This window comes from Dryas octopetala, chromosome 1 (assembly GCF_963921425.1).
Source record: "Dryas octopetala chromosome 1, drDryOcto1.1, whole genome shotgun sequence".
Taxonomy (NCBI): domain Eukaryota; kingdom Viridiplantae; phylum Streptophyta; class Magnoliopsida; order Rosales; family Rosaceae; genus Dryas; species Dryas octopetala.
In genome coordinates, this window is record NC_141366.1 from 22,376,356 (window position 1) to 22,381,379 (window position 5,024).

The following is a 5,024-nucleotide window of genomic DNA, read 5'->3' on the forward strand; positions in this document are numbered from 1 at the left end:
TACAATTTGGACAAATTGCACACTTCAGAGAGGTATGGACTATAACGGTGTGTAGAGTAGACAACAAAGAATCTTAGGAAATCAATCCCACTTGGCTTCTAAAGACACACGCTTCCAATTTTCATGGGAAACTAATGGTGCGTTTGGATGAAATAGTTTGAAATTACTAAGGAATTCACAAATGACGGAATTTAAAACGATGTGATTTAAAATTCTAGAATATGTAAATTCTCTTGTTTGGATAACATGTAAACACAATGGAGTTTAAATACGGAATTTATGGTAATTTTAATTTTTGATGCATCAATTCAAAAGAGTGATGGTGATGGTGGCAACAATAAAAATGATGTTTATGGTGAGTTGACCATATTGGTAGAGGTGATGGCCCACAAGCGGTGGGAGAAATGGTGGTGGCTAAAATTGCGGTGTTGGCGGTGGAGGTGGTGGTGGTGGTGTCGGCAATGGCGGTGATGGTGGTGGCAGCGGTGATGGTGGTGGCGGCGGTGATGGTGGTGGTGATGGTGATGGTGATGGTGATGGTGATGGTGATGGTGATGGTGGTGGTGGCGGCGGCGGCGGTGATGGTGGCGGTCTTGATGTTGGTGGTGGTGGTGGCGGCGGCGACAACGGCAGCGGGGGTGGTGGCGGCGGAGGTGGTGTTAGTGGTGGTGACGTTAGCGGCAGTGGTGGTAGTGTCGACATGGTCGACACAACTTATTTTTCTTGTGTAAAAATTAGAATTTTGAAAATGACACCAATTTAGTTAGAATTTAAAGTTGAAATTTACAGCCTTCAAATCCCAAGTTTTTTTTCCACTTAGAATTTATAAAATTCTGTATTTATTGACCCAAACAAGGAAATTAGAACATGTAATTTCTTAAATGCTGAGTTTTGTTTAAATTCCAAGTTTTTTTCCTCCATCCAAACACATCATAAGGGTCTTGATGCCCCCTTTTCTTGTAGTGACTATGAAAAACAAATGGATTCTTATTAGGAATTAAGTTCACTCAACGTGGCCAATGAAGGGAAATTTACATAATGTCAAACAAGAATCCTTAATTATAATGTCGTAAATCACCCTTTGACCTGAGGTACTATGATTCACCTTGTGCATTTGTGATTAGATTTTGACTATATAATGTACCCATACTCGAGTCACCTTAGAGTACGTATGGCTCGGGTCTAGTTACAGTACGAAGGTTCACTGTAGTACAACAAGGAATCTATCACCTTTCTTAAAGAAGGCGAATAACCTATGTGACATTATATGATAGTTGTCCAGAAAAATTTGGTCAGAGTATTAGATTATAATTCGAGAAATGTCGTTTCCAAATTATAAGATTGGACAACATTTGTTAAAAGATGTCAAGACATATGAACATCTATATGGGGTTAACAAAAGGTTATATGCCCTATTGTTTATGTTCGAGTTATTGTATGAAAGAATGATATAATATGAAAGGTTTATAATTGAATTGGTTCACCATCATTCTGATTGTTCTTAATTGGTAGTCATGATATGTTGTTAGGTATCACTCATGACTTGTTGGATATACAATTAATTAATAAATATCATTTATTAATTATTTTTATTTTTGAAAATTTTTCCGATAGAAGAAATTAATTTATGAAATTAAGTTCTACTTCTAGAAAAATTCGAACCTAAAAGGTCACACTCTATATAGGAATGATTGACCAAGCAAAAGACCGGTATATAGAAGAAATAATTAATACTTATTGGGTTGGAATTAATTATTTTAAATAATTAATTGAGTCCAAATTTTATGAATTGGGCTAAGAGATATAATTAATAATGGGTCACATTCACCTAGACCCAAGCTAATTGCATCACATGCAAAGCCCAAATGAATAAATATATTAGCTATTTATATTTGGTAATTATTATTAATTATAATTTGAATTAATGGGATATTTGACTTGGTTTTAGTTTTGGATAAAACTAAAAACCAAAGTACGTTCAACCGAGTTTGACTTGGCATTTTTGTTTTTGGATAAATAAATTAATATCTCAACCAACCCACTCGTCCCTACATGGCCAGCCACCTATAGGATTAATTGGAAAATTAGTTTTTCTATTTCTAATAAAAAAGGTGAATTGTTTTTACTTAATTCCTGATAAGTGAAAATAGTCCAGTAAGATTTAGGTCTTCTTAATACATTCTTTTATTTCTTGTGCGTTGTGAAAGAGCGGAAAAAAACAAAAAGAACACCCAAACCCCACCCCATACCGCCAGCCATATAGAGGAAGAAGAGATTTGACTGGGAGATAGCACTTTCAATCACCTCTTTCATCTACCTTACTTGATTCACGCACTTGTGGACTATTCTTAGAGGCACGATACTTATGGTGCTAGAGGTGAATAGACCGAGGAAGGAAGCCACCATGAATAGAGAAAGCTCCATTGATGAACGGAAGAAGGTATTTATTTATTTGTTCATATATATAGGGTTACATAAAAGTATATAGTCATATCCAATGTTTGGGTTTGATTAAAGAAAAAATTTTAAACTCTACTTTCCATTGCGTTTTCTTCATATTTGTTTTTCTTGCTCTATCCCATGATATTCTCTAACATGGGGTACATGCTCAAGAGAAAGAAGAAATTGCAGAGTTGTTTTTGTGTTGGTCATTGTTGTTGTTGTCTAATGCGCGCCCTTCTCTTCTTATTTATAAATGGATTCTAAGTAACCTTAAGCTGACAATGAGTGGAATATGTCTGAATATGCCCAAAAATGTATATTATCCAATATGCATGTTCTGTTTTTAGAAGTAAAGTACCCAAAATCGCTCTAGTTTTTACAGGGCTTAATGACCTTTTGGTCAGCAAAATTTTGGCATAAAAATAGGGTTAATTACAACTTACACCCTTAAGATTTGGGGTGATTGAGTAATTCATAACTTGCAGCCAATTCTTTCAATTTTTCAATATAGTACCCAAGGTTCTAATTTTGATATAATTTGACATTATCGTTTGTCTAACCATCAGGTCAAACGTTAAATATTTATGTGTCACATGTCGGGCTCACGTTTTGTCCAACCTATAAGGCTGACACACATCTCTTCATGGCCTATGAGGTCTAGGCAAGTTGTTGGTGGGATTGCTACCTCAATTGATAGATCTTAGAGCCAGGTAATTTGGAACTTATACTCTTGTTATATATGTAATCCGGCCATGTGTATAATATTTATGCTTGTGGTTGGCTAAAACATGGGTCTCTGACACATCAGCATTTAACGTCTAACTAATAGTCAAACAAACGAGAGTGCAAATTGTATGTATCAAAATTAAAATATTGGATACTAAACTATAAAAAAATTGAAAGAACAAGGTGTAAGTTATGAATCAAAAAAATAGGTCCGCTTGTAGTGGTTGTTTAGGGCCATTTGGACTTCGGTCCGTATGTAAGAAATAAAAAGGTCTGACCCAACCCTCCAAATTATCTAAAGGTTGAGTTGGGCCAACCCATTCGTAGAATTAATCGAGTTGGGCTGATAGTAGTCAAGGGTCAAGTATTGGCCTTGACCATGCTCCTAACATAGGATAAGTCAACTTCCCCCATCACTAAAGGCGACTCCCATAGTTGGGCAATACTGCTTTAAATCTCAAAGACTCTCCTCTCTGATGAATATAAGCAACCAAACCTAAAAAAATTATTTCTACCCACCCATTTAATATTATATAATCCTAATAGTGTTATACTTCAAAGTTCAAACTCTAAAAAAACTGAAACAAAATAATTAGTCATGTCAAATGGGATCCTTAATCTGCATAAAAAGCCAGGCCAAACCAATCCTGCACTGAATTTTGCTGCTGAATGCAATTAAGGACCCTCCAAAGGGAGCATGTGGACACAAAATGCAAGATACATACATACTCATAATGAAAGTCATTATAGCTCAACACTGCCAAGATAGTGGTAGTGGTGTCTCATCCAAAGTAGACAAGGATCTGACCGCAGCATCATCCTCAAGATTGTTTTTTGAGTTGGTGCCTCCCTCCCTCCTCTATGTTAATGTTCCCACCACTCCAAAACTTTTGCCTTGTCTCTTGGCTTCTTGTCTGATTATGGACCATGGCTCATTACATGTGTAGGATTCCAAATATTTGTTGTCTCAAAAATTCGATCTGCATTTTTCATGATCACCAACTAATTAAGTATCCATTTTGTTTTCAGATATATAATGCCGAACTTTAGTATGTGTGTGAATTTAATATAATTGTGTTTCGTCCAATAAACTATTGTCTAATATTGAGTATATTGTCTAATAATTGTAGACCTTACTTGTGAAAGTCCAATGTACTTATGGCCCAATTAGAGCTCAGATTACACCAGTCTTTATTTAACTGTTGCAAAAGTTTCGACAGATACAACACCGAAATTTAATTAATTTTCAGGTTTTTTTTTATATTTATTGCAGGTCATTACAGTCAAATTTCAAGTTGATGAAAATCTACTCACAATATATATACCACAATACATCCAAGATGATTAAGTACTGTAACATGAATTACCGAAAGAGGTGAAACTCAAATATAATTTAGTGGTCTTTGTTAGGCCCTTTAGTGGGCCTTGTTCTTTCTTGTTCATGTAATTAATAAATTTGAATTAAAAAGAAAAGAAACATTATCTTATGGGAGTAGGTTCCTTGTTGAGCGCAATCCTAAGGAGAGTAGCACAAGATCTTGCAAGATTTTGGCCGTACAGATAGTACATGTGGTTCACACCCACCCCATTATCTGGCCTTAAAAGTTTGCTTTGCTCCAACATTTTTCTGTGTCTGCATCATTTTAGTTATGAAATGAATGGTGGATGAATCGTCACTTTTAATTTTCTGGCCGGGTTAATTTGTACTGTAAATATGCCCTAATAATGATTCATACATATATGAAGCATATAAACAAGACGTTTCCTAAAACTTTGTCTTTGTGATGAGGGCATTCATTCCTAATGTCGGTTGTCGGCCACCACTTGTTCATGATTTACCGTTGTGGCCGGAAAAG

General features: G+C 35.6%; 1 long non-coding RNA gene across 1 annotated transcript; it reads left to right on the forward strand.

Moving 5' to 3' along the window:
* Positions 1–2,226: 2,226 nt before the first annotated feature.
* On the forward strand, positions 2,227–4,740 carry LOC147299175 (uncharacterized). The gene is made up of 3 exons (XR_015120093.1): positions 2,227–2,440; positions 3,009–3,152; positions 4,442–4,740. It is a non-coding gene; the product is annotated as an uncharacterized LOC147299175 (long non-coding RNA).
* Positions 4,741–5,024: the final 284 nt, after the last annotated feature.